Source organism: Bubalus bubalis, chromosome 18 (assembly GCF_019923935.1).
Source record: "Bubalus bubalis isolate 160015118507 breed Murrah chromosome 18, NDDB_SH_1, whole genome shotgun sequence".
Classification (NCBI taxonomy): domain Eukaryota; kingdom Metazoa; phylum Chordata; class Mammalia; order Artiodactyla; family Bovidae; genus Bubalus; species Bubalus bubalis.
In genome coordinates this window covers 38,883,154-38,900,376 of record NC_059174.1, presented here as the reverse complement: position 1 = coordinate 38,900,376, position 17,223 = coordinate 38,883,154, and the positions used below count along the sequence as shown (strand labels likewise).

General features: G+C 41.5%; 1 protein-coding gene across 2 annotated transcripts in view; it reads right to left on the bottom strand.

Moving 5' to 3' along the window:
• The window catches only part of AP1G1 (adaptor related protein complex 1 subunit gamma 1), an 83,798-nt gene extending 80,784 nt beyond the window's left edge, over positions 1–3,014 (bottom strand). For both annotated transcript variants that reach the window (XM_006060402.4, XM_006060403.4), the window contains exon 1: positions 2,680–3,014. The gene's annotated coding sequence lies outside the window, so the exon portion shown is untranslated. The remainder of the gene's footprint in view (positions 1–2,679) is intronic.
• Positions 3,015–17,223: the final 14,209 nt, after the last annotated feature.

Sequence of the window (17,223 nt, the reverse complement as noted above, 5' to 3'; positions counted from 1 at the left end):
CTAAATCCAAATTAGTTTTAAAGTCTTTATATCAATTACATCCTGCTGTATATACAAAATTTTTAAATCCTCATCAAATGCAAATAAGGAGATTAAGCATTTTGATAATCTGTTTTGGTATGTGTTTTCCCAATTCCATTTTTTTAATTAAAAATAATCTTTTGGAAAATATTCGTTCAACTTTTTCAATTTGCATAGAATTATTACAAATCACAAAAACATAAGTTTTTGTTTTTGCACACGACTAATCTCAAGACTCAAGACCACTTTTAAAAATAAATAGTATGATGAAATATCACCAAAGCATTGCTGACAATTTTTGTACTTTATATTTTCACTCTAAAATTCATCTTCAAATCTAGAATTGCTGTCAGTGAAACAGATCAAAGAACAAGCAACTGCTACAAAAGAAATTAATGTTTCCTAAACAATGTTTATTTCAAGTATGGAACCCCAACAATCCCTTACACCAAGTAGACATTCAAGTATGATCAATCAAAGGTGCACTAAAATAAACAACACTTATCATTTGCAAGGCAAAAGGATGCTTTCTCCAACTGAATGCAAACTACCCAAGAATGAATGACATTTAAATACCAGTACTTAATGCCATGAAATGAACTAACACCCATCTGATAGCTCGCCCAATATTTAATATTAGGAGTATTTGATAGTGTAACTCAGAAATCAACATTTCAGTAGCAACTACAAGGCGATACTCAGTATATGAGTGCTGCTGTGTTTAGTCGCTCAGTCCTGTTCGACTCTTTGCAACGCACCAGGCTCCTCTGTCCATGGGGATTCTCCAAGGCAAGAATACTGGAGTGGGTTGCCATTTCCTCCTCCAGGGAATCTTCCCAACCCAGGGATCGAACCCAGGTCTCCAGCATCACAGGCAGATTCTTGACCATCTGAGCACCAGGGAAGCCCAAGTATATGAGTGAGGATTCCATTTATCTTGTTAGACAGCCCTTTAAACCAAAAAGAGACTCCATGGCTTTAAAGTAGATATACAAACAGGAAATAAAACATTTTTGAAAAGTCTCCTGAAAACAAATACCAAGAACACTGACTATTTACAATGAAACATTCACTCTTCTACTGAGACATCATATGACTAGTACAGGAATTAATCTACCTGATAATAACCTGATAAGAATAATGCACTTATACAGGGATTAGGATTTCAAGTATTGAAAGATTTGGTCAAGTTCAAGTTATAAATTTAAGTTTCAGCAGTCACTAGGGTACCATCTCAAATAATTTACATCTCTCTTTTGCAGATGTGAAAACCCAGGCTGAGATGCAACAGAGGTGACTCAGTCACACTCATTTAATTTGAATTATAGGAAATAATCAGTGAATTATAGTGAAATGCTTTTTATTCAAGTATGCTATACTGCAAACATACCTCAAGAATAGAATGAAAGTGGTGAAACTATGGGTGCCTGGAGAGGCTTTATTTTTAAAGCAAAGGTTAAAGTGTATACAGTATGATAAGCATTATGGGGAACAGTAAAAGTGAATATTTAAAATCCAACTATCCCCAGAAAAATACCATACACGAAGTCAATCCAAGTATTTTTTCGGAGTTAATCAACGAAGAACACTACTGTACAAACCACTTGAAAGTTAAAATCACTAAGAAGTCGTCACTCCTCTCTTCTGTTAACTAATCCCTGCAGTATCTAAAAAAAAATTACTTTCCCTTCTACCAATGTCAGACTAAGATTCTTCTTCACAGGCAGATTGCCCTGGGCAGGGATACACAGCATCAACAAAAATATGTTAAGTGTCCAAAAGTACCCAGAAGCTACGTGTTCAGCCCAGGAAGGGATGAGAAAATACAAATGAGAAAACATTTGACAGCCTCTCCCTACCATCTTCCCCCCAAAAACCCTTTACTCAGCTTTATAAACATGTACTGTTGAAGCACACTCTTGACCGAGTGGTTCGACGAATCTCTTACACCAAACCCTAACTGAGAAACACAACCAACCGTCCCGACTCTGTCAAGCCGCCAAGAAAATCGGGAGAATTATTAATAACTGATGCCTGCAGGATCAGGACTTTCAGAGAAGGGTAACCAATGTATTCGCAGGTGAGTTTAAGAAAAAAGATGGGGGGAACCCCAGAAAATTGGGAAAGAAGTTGGTCGGAAGGTTAGAGAGAGGCGAGGCCGACGTCCAGTTCAAAGAGAACGGCAATGCGGATGCAGACAACGATTAACTAACTGAGCATTTGGAAATACAAAAGAGAGTTTCACGAAAGACTTGACTAGGATGCAAGATACAAGAACACTGATACGTGGCACACAGAAGACACGCGGAGGAGGGACCCGCCCCGCTAACCCCAGGCTCTCTCAATGAGTCCTCAAAGGAGGAGTGCAGCCTGAGAAAGTCAATGGGTCCAAGGAGGCCCGTACCGGCCGGGCAACGCCATAACACAGACGCAGCCGCGTGCGGAGCCTCCGGGTCTGAGGCCTCGGGGTTGGCCCTCAAAAAGTCGGAACCACCCCTGTGCTCCCGGTCCCTCCTGGCCCAGTCTCTGTCTTCTCTTCTCACCCTCCACGATCTGGGACCGGACCCCTGGGATAGACAGGAAACTTCCGGCCGAGCGCTCCTGGCAGGCGCAGAGTAAAACAAGAAGTATTATCTTAGCGCCGCGACTGACACTCACCGGCCCGAAACCTCGAATGAAACCAGCAGCTCCGGGGGCGGTGGCAGCAGTGGCAGCAGGAACCGAACATCCAAAATGGCGGCTCCCTCGGCCTCACCACCGCTACTGCAGGCGGAGGGATCTTAGGTGGGAAGTAGTTTTTAACTAACTTTGCACACTATCACAGAAACTTAGGTCCCTATCTCTCTCTGCTTGTCGGTCCCGCGTCCCCAGACTGCAGCTTCTCGTGCTTCCCTTCTCCTATTATCCAAGAACTCGGACCCCACCGAGGACTATTTGCCAAGGAGGAGGTGACTGCTCCTGGAAGAGCGACGCAAAGCGTAGCAAGGTTCGGGGCTGTCACTGATGACGCGAGACGCCGCTGCCGAGTCACCGCTGCGAAGAGTCTGAGCGAGAAAGATCCGATGGACCCCAGAGCCCACGAACATTGGTTCCGCCTGCGATGGGGTGGGAGCTGGGCTACCAGGAAGTGGAGGGGTCACCTGAAAAGGGTGGGGCTAGCAAGGTAGCGGAGGACATGGGGAGGCGAGGCAGGTAGAGGTGGAGAATGAGCCTGGCTGAGCTGGTCCTAATCCACCAGAACCCCAAATTCTTACCTATCACTTTTGAGACCTTAGCTTTCTCTGTAGGTTAACTTTAGGATCATGCTCCAAGTAGTCTTGGATTCTGAAGTTTTATGTCATCTTTGCAACGCATTTTATAAAAATAAGAGAGGATGTCACAGAATAGATTTCAAGCACACCATCACCTGTCAACCTTTGACATTGAACAAAACATTTAGATTCTCTGGGTCTCAGTTTCCTCATTGTAAAAAGAGATTTGTACTAGTGGTAGCTAAAACCGTTCCAGAATGGACTTTGCAACTGTAACTCCATGTACCAATGACCTGAGCTGAAGACAGCCCAACCATACAGGTCTTGGCTTGATAAATAATTACTAACACCTGACACGAATATTTTCCATGTGAACATAAAAAAAGCCAAGATATCACTGCCCTTTCAAAGAAAAGGTGACCTACTATTCCTTCAGATGAAATGGCAATAAGTATTCCCAAAAGTGAATAAAGCAGAGCACCTAGCTAGATGTCAAAGAAAACAGAACTAACCACAAATCTTGAGTTTAGGACCTGTCACAGGCAGGAGGTCGTACATTTTGTCCTTAGTCATTTTCATGCAGGGAATTTCAAAACAGTTAACAAAAATTGAATTGGGTAGCCCCGCCTGTGCAATTTCGCTCTTGAGCCAAGTAGCTGTAAAGAAAGGAGGCCAAGGGCTTAATACTAGTAATTATCACTTTTTATTATTAAATATTGATATCCCATCTTCATATATAATCTAATTTGACCCTTGAGACAACCTCCTGAATCAGACTAGACAAGCGTAAGGAATTTAGTTTTACAAACAAGGAGACTGAGGCTCAGAGAAGCTGAAACTTGCTAAACGACCCTCCCTCTCCCCTCCCCCACTGGGGTTCCTCTCTTTGGTACACACCCACTCACCCTCCCCCACACTCAGAGTGCTATAAACCGAGAGCAAATGATTTGGGGAGCAGAATGCTTATGGATTTCAGTTGCCTCATATCCTGTTCATGCACAGTGCAGCTCTTGATCACAGGGGAGGTAAAGTGTAAAACTCAGCAGCTCAGTCCTGTCCAACTCTTTGGGACCCCATGGACTGTAGTCCACCAGGCTCCTCTGTTCATGGAATTTTCCAGGCAAGAATACTGGAGTGGGTAGCCATTTCCTACTCTAGGGGATCTTCTCCACCCAGGGATCAAACTGGAGTCTCCTACGTTGCAGGCAGATTCTTTTACTACTGGGCCGCAGGGGTGGAAGCAAAGTGTAAAACTAGAACACCATAATCATTCCATAACGTAGATTTCACTGTTTCACTGCATGAACACATGCTAAAGTACAATATGGAGTGCCCATGAAAGTAAGGAGTTTGCAGGTTGCAAAACAGTTACCTAAAACATTCTGTTTGCAAGTCACAAAAATTTGCTTAGAAATTGAATTTAAGTGTTTCCCATTGTAAACCACAAAAGGAAAGTTAAACTAGCTTCTTAAGAAACAGGAAGGAGCTTCTATTCTACCATGCCAAGTGGTAGAACAAAGAGAAAATGACAGACATTATAAAATGTAAACCCCCTTCATGTACATTTTTTTACTTATATTGATCTTTATAATTACCAAACTCCTCCCCTAATGCAACTGAAAATTTAAAGCAATTGACCTAACATAAAGCACGATTATTTTCCTGAGATCTTTGATCTCTGCGGCTAGATCTTAAAGATTGGGAAGACTTATTCCCCACCTATTCAAACATAATCTCAAATTTCAGATAAATTACAGCAAATCAATAAAGTGGAATATCATGCCACTGACCAGACTGGAGCTCCAACTATCTTTATGAGCATGGTATGGCAGGTTTTCAAAAACATTGCAAAATGGTATTATAAAATGAGCTTGTAAAAAGTATGAAGTGAAAAAAGTGAAAATGTTAGTCACTCAGTCCTGTCCAACTCTTTTCAACTCCATAGATTGTAGCTCACCAGGCTCCTCTGTCCAGGCAAGACTACTGGAGTGAGTTGCCATTTCCTTCTTGGGGGGGGGGGGGGGCGGATCTTTGTGACCCAGGGGTTGAACCCAGGACTCCCACGTTGCAGACAGATTCTTTACCATCTGAGTCACCAGGGAAGCCAAAAAATGTGTATATGCAGAGAAGTTGAAGAATAAAACTAAAATGTAAAAATGATTATCTTGGATGGTGGGATTATAGAGGACTTTTATTATCTTTATTATATTCTTTTTCAAAAGCATATTGTGTTTTTAGTTGGGAAAAAAGACTTTCACATTTTGAGGGGAAAAAGTCTTATAAGATAATGCAGTTTTATGGATCCAAATACTAAAGGAGATTTTTGTTTTTAAAACAGCCATAGCCAGAAAGGATTCAATAAACTTCTAGGAATAGATAACAGTTGCGTGGCAGATCTTTTTTTTTTTAACAATTTTTTAAAATTTTAATTAATTAGTTTATTTTTGGCTGCACTAAGTCTTCATTGCTGCATTCAGGTTTTTTCTAGTTGTGGCTAGTAGGGGCTATACTGTAGTTGCAGTGTGAGGGCTTCTCATTGCGCTGGCTTCTCTTGTTGCTGAGCACGGACTCGAGGGCTCCACAGCATGTGGGATAATTCCTGGATCAGGGATGGAACTCATGTACCCTGCATTGGCAGAAGGATTCTTTACTGCTAAGCCACCAGGGAAGCCCCTGTGTGCTGTCTTACAGTTTACAAAAATATTTTCATATATATGGATTCATTTGCTCCTCACCCACCGTGAGCTGGTAAATCATGCAAACACAATAACATAGTAGTTAAAAGTGTTGTTTTCAGGCTTCTCTAGTGGCTCAGTGGTAAAGAATCCGCCCGCCAGTGCAGGAGATACGGATCTGATCCCTGAGCTGGGAAGATCCCACATGTCGTGGAGCAACAGAGCTCCTGTGCCACAACTGAGCTTTTGCTCTAGAGCCTGGAAGCTTCAGTTACTGAAGCCTGCACCCTGGAGCCTGTGCTTTGCAACAAGAGGAGCCACCACAATGAGAAGCCCGAGCACGACATCCTGAAAGTAGCCCCCACATGCCGCAACTAGAGAAAAGCCTGCACAGCAATGAAGACTCAGCACACCCAATAAAAATAAATTTAAAATATTATTTTTAAAAGTGTTTAAAAAAATAAAGGTTGTTTTCTGGTAATAGACTGCCTGGATTTAAATTTGCTCTTCCTCTCTTTATTGTGTGGCCTGCAACAAGTTACCTAACATCTCTGAGCATTTCTGAACCTCAGTGTATCCATCTGTAAAATGGAATTAATAGTAGCATCAACATCTTGGGACTTAACTGGCGGTCCAGTGGTTAAGACTTCGGACTTCCACTGCAGGGCGTGTGAGTTCCATCCCTGGTAGGGGAACTAAGATCCTGTGTGCCAAGGGGCTCCACACACACCCCCCACCTAAAAAAAAATAGCATCAGCATCTTAAGGCTGGTGTGATCATCAAATGAGCAGATACATTTAAAGTACTTAGAAACAGCAACTGGCACAAAGTGCCAGTAGATATAAGGGCACAATAGATATTAGCTGCCTTTAGGATAAATATTATCATCCCTATTTTAGATATAAGGAAACAGAAACTCATGAAAGTTAAATGATTTGTCACACCTTCATGCAGCAGAGATCAGATTCAAATCTAGATCTTCCAACCTTGGATATATTTTTCAGTCCATACAGTAACCATTCAATGAATGTACTTCCTGAGTCTTTCCACTACAACACACTGACCTGGGTGCATAGAATCTGTAATAGACATTGCAAAGAGACAGTCCCTACCCTGCAGATAATTACAATCTCATTGAGGGAAACAGGTTTTTTTTTTTAATCCAGAAAAATATCAGTGATATTACTACTCAGCAGATAAGTCCTAGTTTCAAAAGAAGCAGAAATATGAGAGGTCACTGGAGCTTGAGCAGTGAAAAGATAGCTTCTGGAAGACATGGCATGTCTGATAGAATCCATGGAACTAGAAGGGGACCCATTCTCTTGGGCTTAGATGCAGCAGGATTTTTAAGTATCAGCAGGATTTGATTCAGTATCAGCAGCTGAAACCACATGACCTTGCAGCGCATGGGGAAAGCCCTCTCTACAGAAACGTGGTCAGTCTTTCATAAGGAACTCTTCCTACTCCTGCACTTGCCAGAGACCTCAGCCTAGAAAGGAGAGTGAAGGGGCAGGCAATCCCAGAGAAGATGCACTGACATGAGTCAAAGAAGCAGCTCTACTGGTCTGTTTTGCTATCGTTTGAGTCACGGAATCTATAAATAAGCCTGAAAATGGAGTAAAATTAGTCCCTCTGATGTTTATGTAATGTTTGCACAAAAAGTATTTCTTTACAATTCTTTTAAGGGTGGTCCCTAATCACAGTTTCTGCTATCCTGAGAAAAGGTTTTAGGAGTCAATCCTACAGTTATGATAGAAACCAGAAATGATGTAAAAATTAATATTCCAACGGCCAACTCTGACCTCCTAACATGATAGTGAAAGTGGCTAAGACAATAAACCCTAAGAGTTCCCATCACAAGAAAAACAATTTAATTTTATACCTATATGAGATGATCAATGTTCACTAAACTTATTAAGATAATCACTTCATAATGTATATAAGTCAAATCATTGTGCTATATGCCTTATTCTTATACAGTGCTGTGTAATTATATCTCAGTAAAACTGGAAGAAAAAAAAACTGAAACCACCAGAGAAGGACGTACCATCCAGAAATAGAGCATTGTTTCCTGCTCCAGTAATTTTATTTCCTTAGTATGAGCATCATCATTTGCCTGGAAGGATTCACAGTAAAATAGTTTGGTTTTCCTTTAAGTGTATAGCACCATCCTTGTTCCTGTAAAATCAGTCAGTCCTACGAGATGCTTTAAAATTAGTTTGAGCAGTCCACGAAGTGTTGGGACATCTACAGTAACTGGGGCAGCCAGTTCCTGGTACCCAGTTCAGGAAACACCAAACTCCTCTGCTAAGCCACTCACACACACCAGAGGATGAACCAGGACTTGAAGAAGGGCTAGGATGAGGTTCCTTAGCCCAAGGAGAGGCAGAGAACCATAAAGTTCAAGAGATGGAAGGGATCATAAAGGAGAAAACTTCAGACCTACACACAGGTGGCCGTATTAAAATCTGTGCCCAGGAGCTCTGATTCCCAGTCAGTCAGTTCAGTACTAAGAAAGATTCTGACTTAGAAGAAGTTTGAGCGTTAAGTCTGCACTTGTTCATTTCTAAAAGTAATTAAAAGTCACAACAATACAGCTCCCCAGAAAGAAACCCCAGCCTCAAAGACAGTAAGCTGTAATCACTTTTGAGAGTGCAGCATATAATATGGCTGGAAAACCGGACAATTCCCCCATCATGCGAATGGTAGTTGTGGTTACATTTGTTTGGCTATGTTCTTTAAGTTCTCTCTAAACAGGCACAATTTTTCAAAACATGTGCCAGAATAATCTAGTGTGGTAGTATTTTTCTTTTTGGTAGGAGTTTTAAAGCATTTTTTTTGTGTTAAATATTTCTTTGAGATTCACATCCACTTTGAAAGCTGTTAGCGTCTAGAAAGGAACGCACTGTACTTCTGGTAAACCACTAATAAACTTCTCTCACCAATGGAGGAAAAGTTTTACTTTGTTTTTAATTAATTAATTTATTTATTGTTTGGCTGTCCTAGGTGTTCATTGCTACGAAGGCTTTTCTCTAGTTGGGGGGCGAGTGGGAGCGACCCTCTGGATGTGGTGCTCAGGATTCTCACTGTGATGGCTTCTCTGGTGTGCAGGCTTCAGTAACTGTGACATGTGGGCTCAGCAGTTGAGGCTCCCAGGCTCTGGAGCACAGGCTCAACAGTTATGGCGCCCAAGCTTAGCTTTCCATGGCATGTGGGATCTTCACAGATCATGGATTGAACTATGTCTCCTGCATTGGCAGGTGGATTATTTACCCCTGAGCCACCAAGGAAGCCCAGAATAGTCTTAATAATTGAAATATCTTCATGCATATTACGGAGAAGGCAATGGCGACCCACTCCAGTACTCTTGCCTGGAAAATCCCATGGGCGGAGGAGCCTGGTAGGCTGCAGTCCATGGAGTCGCTAAGAGTCGGACACGACTGAGCGACTTCACTTTCACTCTTCACTTTCATGCATTGGAGAAGGAAATGGCAACCCACTCCAGTGTTCTTGCCTGGAGAATCCCAGGGACAGGGGAGCCTGGTGGGCTGTTGTCTATGGGGTCACACAGAGTTGGACACGACTGAAGCGGCTTAGCAGTAGCAGCATGCATATTAAGCAATTTCAACTTCTACCAGCATTCCCTCTATTTCACAAGAACCACTGAAGGAAGCAAATCATTTTTTCTTATAGGAGTCATTCTGCAAGAAAAAACATGACTAGGAAGCAATTAGTTTTGAGTTCCAAGTGCATATTTTGTTCACAGTAAGCCTCCAATAAATAGTTCCTAAAATTAACTTAAGTTACACAGTCAAGCTTCCTTCTTATTTGAGGTGAAGGGTGTATGTTTGTTTGTTTTGTTTTATGCCTTGGGGAAATTAGCCTTAGACGCAATGATGAGTTTTACATCTTCTATCTCCTATGGCCTCATACAAGAATTGGAAAATCTGTTATCTTTGAGTCTGAAGATGCTACTTGTGAAAGATGATTCAGTTTAATAAAATTAGAGGTTTCTTTCTCCAACGAATAAGTGGCAAGAAAAAAAAGGAAGATGTGAGGAGAAGAAAGTATTAGAGATGAAAAGAATTAAAAGACAAACCAAAACCAGGAATTGTCTGGTGATCCACTGGTTAGGGCTCCACGCTTCCCCTGCAAGGTACATGGGTTTGATCCCTGGTTGGGAAACTAAGATCCTGCATGCCTCCTGGTGTGGCAAAAAAAGAAAAAAAGAGAGAGACATATAAACCAAATACAAAGTGTGGGTCTCTTGAGATCCTGATTTCAACAAAATAACTGTAAAAATGCATTTTTGAGATAGTGAGTATTATGATAATAAGGAATTATTTTTCATTTTATTGGGCATCATAATAACATTGTTTCATATTATGAAAGTAAAAGGTATATGTTATAGATATAAACTGAAGTATTTACAGGTAAAATTACAAGTATAATGTTTGAGATTTAAATTAAGTTCCTTTTGTCTCCAAAAAGAGTGTTAGGAAGAGGTAAGTAGATGAAATAAGAGCAGTAGAATATTGATAAACATTGAAACTGAGGGGTGGGTACATGAAAGATCATTTTATTATTTGCTCTAATTTTGTACATTTAAATTTTCTATAATAAAGCTTTCTTCACTTTATTTGTAAAGCAGAGGACTTGAATTCCAAGAGTAGAAGCTGAGCAATACACAAAGTGGTTCAGGCAAATAAATTCACAAGGAAAACCAGAGTTAAATTACGACCAAAATATAAAATCGTTTAAAAGAGAACTTCATGGGGCAGAAAACCTTCACAAGATGAAAAGAACAAAACAATTTCTCTTTGTTTCCTTCATACTGAAGGAACAAAGAGTAAACAAATTAATGTATATGGTTCTTTAGGGTTTTTTTTTTACTTCTCCAGAATTATGTACACAAATAAATGCGATTTTTATACTATTTTCAATATAAGAGAAAATTGCTTTCATTCTACAAAAACTGAACAGATCTAATCTAAATCACTATACATTAACACTTCAAATAGGCCAGCTCTTAAAAATGTTCTTTGCAGTCTCTACTGTGGTATTGTCAAGAGGTAGATAAAAGACTATAGCCCTATTTTCTCATGAATTCATCATAAAAATACATCAAATATCAGCAATATCAGCAAATATCAGCAATATGATTGCAAATATGCCCCCCTTGCCTTAAAAAAAACCTTGACAGTGGACTTCCCTGGCAGTTTAGCAGTTAAGATTCTAAGCTTACCCTGCAGGACGTGCGGGTTCAATCCCTGGCTCAGGAACTAAGATTCCCACATGCCTCGTGGTGGGGTCAAAAACAAAAACATAACTTCAGACAGGCTTACTATTCAAGAGCCCATTTAGAAATATATTCTAGCACTATATGTAGTCCCATTCCAGATTCAGTTTCCCTAACGATATTGACCTTTCAGGAGGAAGGGATGAGAAATAAGGGGCTGGAGATGACACAGGTGAGGGCCCTGGTGCTAATCTGGCGATGCCCCAAGTAGGTCACCAGTCCTGTGACAGTTCCACTGCTTTTGTCAAGAGTACCTCTCGACATCCTCAGAAAGTCTAATATTGACTCGGTCCGCTGGGGCTTCAGCCTGAGGCAAGAATCACATTGGCATCTCGATTTATGACACATTTATTTATTGCCTACCACTTTTATATGCCAAGTACCCTTAGAGGCCCTAAGGGGGTTGTAGGGGGAGAAACAGCAAGCCAAGGAGACATGATTCTTGCCTTCATGAAGCTTAGAGTCTAGGGTAAGTCAATGACAGTTCAAGCAAACTTTAGACTTTCTGGCCTACATACTTCTTTCTCTCTGTTTCAGTGACTATGTTTTGAGTACCTGTGAGGTCAGACATTGTGGTGCACCAGTATTTAAGAACTAGATATCAATATGCATAGATATGTCATTGGAAGAACTGATGCTGAAGTTGAAGCTCCAATACTTTGGCCACTTGATGTGAAGAGTCGACTCATTAGAAAAGACCCTGATGCTGGGAAAGATTGAGGGCAAGGGAAGTGGGCAACATAGGATGAGATGGCTGGATGGCATCACTTACTCAATGGACATGAGTTTGAGCAAACTCAGGGAGATAGTGAAGGACAGGGAAGCCTGGTGTGCTAAAGCTCATGGGGTCATAAAGAGTCGGACACAACTTAGCGACTAAACAACAACAATGTCTACAAGAAAGTTTCTCATATTTTAGCCTCATATTTAGTTTATTTTAGTAAACTCTGGATTTATTCATTCATTTGACAAAAATCTGTTGACCACATAATATAAACCAGGCACAGAGCTGGGGATGCCACAGCGAACAAAACAGAGAAAAGTCCCTGTTCTCATGGAGCTGATGTTGCAGGCTGAGAGACAGACGAGACCACTAAGTGAAGGATACAGTGTGTTAGATCTCAGAGATGAGAGCAGTAGAGAAAAAATATAAAGTGGTGAGGAGGGAAGAGAAGGTAGCTTCGGAGGGCTTCCCAGAGAAGAGAACATTCGAGTACAGACCAGAAGGAAGTGAGGGAGGGACCAGGCAGAGAGCCGGAAAACACAGAGTCCCCAAGGACAAAGGTTCTGAGGAGGGAGCAGGTGTGTGTTTGAAGAAGCACAGGGAGGCCAGTGTAGCTGAGGCAGAGTAAACAAGCAGAGAGCTGAGGGAACGAGGCCAGAGAAAAGAGGTGAGAGTGGACGTGGCCGGCCTCCTGGCTCAGAGGAAAGCTGGTGCCTATTATCCTAAGTGAGATTAAAAAGTCACTGGAGGTTTTTAAAAAGCAGAGGAGATACACAACCTAATCTAGGTACTAGCCAGATCTCCCAACATTGGTTCATGGGGAAAAGGAGTAGAAGCAGAAAACACTGAACATCAGTTTATGGGGGAAAAGGGGTAGAAGCAGAAAAACCAGTTAAGGGGATATTGCAATCATCCTACTACTACTAAGTCGCTTCAGTCGTGTCCAACTCTGTGTGACCCCACAGACGGCAGCCCACCAGGCTCCCCCGTCCCTGGGATTCTCCAGGCAAGAACACTGGAGTGAGTTGCCATTTCCATCTCTGATGCATGAAAGTGAAAAGTGAAAGTGAAGTCACTCAGTCGTGTCCTACTCTTCGTGACCCCATGGACTGCAGCCTACCAAGCTCCTCTGTCCAAGGGATTTTCCAGGCAAGAATACCAGGCCAGAGATTATTCCGTGTTAGCTCAGGGTACTGTCAGATTGAGAGGAAGGCAAGAGTCAAGAAAGATATGTCCCTAGCATAGCATCACCATTAACTGTAGAATGAGTAGGTTCTTGGAAGAGCACTTTGGGACACGTTAGTTTGAGATGCCTCTGAAATATCCAAGGAGATATCAGGAAGGCAGGCAAATACATCAGCTTGCCGTTCATATCAGCCTAGAGACCTTAGCTAGTGATATACATGTTGAAGTCCTCACCACAAAGGCGAGTAAAAGCCACAATGTTGGGGACTTCCCTCGAGGTCAAATGGCTAAGACATCACACTCCCAATGCAGGGGGCCTGGGTTCAACCCCTGGTCAGGGAACGAGTTACCACATATCGCATGTGCAACTAAGACCCAGAACAGCCAAATAGATAACTAATTTTTAAAATTTAAAAAAAAAAACCCACAATGTTGGATGAGATCACCTAGAGACTAGGGAGGAAGATACTGAGCTGTTAGGCACAACTCTGGTGGCATTTCATATGGCTTTTTCTTCTTCTTAGTCCCTTTCTGTATTGTCTAAATTTTTTTTACATGTCATTTTTCAACAAACCACATAACTCTTTGGAAGAGAAAAAAAAGAGTAAAAGAGTCCTTTTCAGGAAACCATCGGAAGCAAAGCATCAGAAAAGACAAGTGTGCCCTTTAACCACAGTCCAACATGGTCCATGCTGTCAGTTTGAAGGCATTAAGGAGAAATTTCTCCTGCCCTTAAAAAATTCATGACCACCTTTTGGAAGCTTAATCCATTCTCTGTGGTAATGATGTGAGGATGAAAAGCAAAATTTGATTATGTTTGCTCTGTGCCAGGCCCTGCATATAAATTCCTTATACATATTATCTCATTTAATCATCTCAACATGCTTTTGAGATCTGTTAATAACTCTTAAATGTTATTACCCCCTTTCTTACAGTCCAGACAACTGAGTCTTTGCGAGGGTAAGTCACTTGCTTGAAGTCTCACAGTTAATAAATGCTGGATCTAAATAAGGGTCCTTTTACTACTGAACTCAAACTCTGAACCAAGGCTCAATGATGGTACCTTGTGCCTTTGGATTTTGTAGATTTTATTGCAAGACCTCTTTATTTAATTGCAAAATAGGACTTCCCTGGTGGTCCAGTGGCTGAGAACTTGCCTGCCACCTCATGGGATGTGGTTCAATCCGTAGTCTGGGAAGATTTCACATGCCATGGGGCAACCGGACCTGTGATCTGCAACTACTGAACTCACATGCCTCAAATACAGAAGCTGACCCTAGAGCCTGCGCTAAGTCGCTTCAGTCGTGTCCAACTCTGTGTGACCACATAGACGGCAGCCCACCAGGCTCCCCCGTCCCTGGGATTCTCCAGGCAAGAGTACTGGAGTGGGTTGCCATTTCCTTCTCCAATGTATGAAAGTGAAAAGTGAAAGTGAAGTCGCTCAGTCGTGTCCGACTCTTAGCAACCCCATGGACTGCAGCCCACCAGCCTCATCTGTCCATGGGATTTCCCAGGCAAGAGTACTGGAGTGGGGTGCCATTGCCTTCTCCCCCAACAATAGAAGCCGCCACAAGGAAACGCCCATGCACCACAGCTAGAGAAAGCCTGTGAGCAGCAACCAAAATCCAGTACAACCAAAAATAAATAAATATTTTAAAAAATATATAAAAATAGTAGATTATTTTTAATGTAAAATAATGCTCAGATAAAGAGATCTTAAGAACTAAATATGCTTCTGGGCATAACACTTTACATATCTTCATCTTTGTTTTCTCCTCTATTGCTAACAACTTATTAAATAGAAGGGTCATCTGACCATAGAAGTCCATCTCTGCTAGAAAAAGTATGTGGGTGGAGAAAAGGTGCAGAGGTCACCCGTTTACAATCCTGCCAGAACAACTCTGGAAGCCACATTCTTAAGTTAAAAAAAAAAAAAAAATCTAGTGCACAATAAAAATCTTAGCTTTAAGTCAGTTCTCTCTTCTTGAAAGTACTCACCATAAAGGTTGCTTTGGATTTAAATGGCACATTATAGTGGTAAAGAACCTACCTGCCAATGAGGGTTTGATCCCTGTGGGGAAGGTCCCCTGGAGAAGGGAATGGCTACCCACTCCAGTATTCTTGCCTGGGAAATCCCATGGAGGAGCCTGGCGGCTATAGTTCATGGGGCCGCAAAGAGTCAGGCTGAGATACACACACGTAGCTCTTAGCCATTTCTATAGGTACTGCTCCACTAGAACCTGAGTTTGAGTGTTCACATTCAATTTGCACATCAGCTGCAAAATAAAGAGCAGAACAAATCTGGTCACACACATACCTACAAAGAAATAAACAAAAAGGTTTTAAGTAGTATTTCAGTTTTGAATCATAGTTCTTCATTTTTCTTGTCTCTGTTATGTAAAATGCATAATTTTTAAAAGATGTATAGTTTAGCAACAACAAGGAGATGCTGTGCTTGTATCATAAGGCAGCCTTATCTGAGGGACACAAGAAAAAATATTTTTATTTTCTAATTAGTATTATCTGATTTTATGATAAGTATTTTGAATTATATCAGAGGTAATAGTCAACATATTCAACAAGGCACAGTCCAATCAGAATGGACACACTGAATGATGAGAGTGTCCACCAGCCTGAAAACAACTTCTGAGGCCACCTCCCTGTGTCCCAGCTGAGTATCAGTATCATGTAGTCATGATTAAGATGTTCAAAAGTTGAAACTGCTAAATTGGATTAGATTCTTTCATATTACTAAGCCAGTTATATCTAGGAAAATGTATGCTTGGGCTTCCCTGGTGGCTCAGCTGGTAAAGAATCTGCCTTCAATGCAGAAGACCCGATTCAATCCCTGGTTGGGAAGATCCCATGGAGAGGGAATGGCAACCCACTCCAGTATTCTTGCCTGGAGAATTCTGCGTACAGAGAAGCCTGGCAGGCTACAGTCCATGGGGTCGCAAAGAGTTAGACACAACTTAGCAAGTAAGCATGCACGCACACAAACCTTTATGTACCTATCAGTATAAATAAGTATATATACAGACACAGAGATGCATACAGATAAACATATACAGACTGAAATAAATATACCAAAATTCTTATCTCCAGATTCTGTCTGTACTTCCTAACTTTTCTACACATTTATATTACATCTTTACAGCTCAGGGCGGGGAAAGACAACTAGTTGGTTTTAAAAATGGTTCTGTGGCTGACATATTCTTGTCAAGCAGGACTAGTTCTCTACCAAGTGGAGACAGTGCTTTTTGACACAGTCCCAAATACCCAGGTGGCTCATTGGTAAAGAATCAGCCTGCCAATGCAGGAGATGTGGGTTCAATCCCTGGGTCAGGAAGATTCCCCTCGAGGAGGAAATGGCAACCCACTCCAGTATTCTTGCTGGAGAATTCCATGGATAGAGGATCCTGGTGGGCTACAGTCCATGGGGTCACAAAGAACCAGACACAACTGAGCATGCACACAAGTTAGAGCCCAGTGCCACCCTCACTAGGTGGCAGAAATGCCTTGCAATTTTGTTGAGCCTGACAAATGATGCAAGTTCAGTAGGTCTCACTCTGTGCCCTGGATCAAGCTAAAGTAAACCAGCAGCAGGTCCCCAGTACAGTTCCAAGATCTCCATGGCCTCCGGCGGTAGGATTATCAGGTAATGTGCTCTGATCCGAGCTTGTTCCTCTTTCCCAGAGGCCAGATAGTAAATCGCCTCCTTCCTATTTTCTGGGTCTGCTCTGCTGCAGCACAAAGCATGCATTTAGGAAAATGAACTGACAAAGAGGAGTGTTTTAATAAATAGGGCCATATATGACATAGTGTGAAATAATGTTTTTATTTAAAACAAAAAACTGAAAAAAATCAATATGTATCCCTGATTGTCAGAATTAAAGGACACTTGGACATACAGTTGATAAAGTTCACAAGTTCTATGTACACCATCAATGTCATTCTCTTTGTTCACAATAATAATAATGAGTACCACTGGATTTCTCTATACGTCATTTGTTTTGAATACTTTCCATAGGTTCCTTATATAAGTAATGCCCAAACACCCTCTGCAAG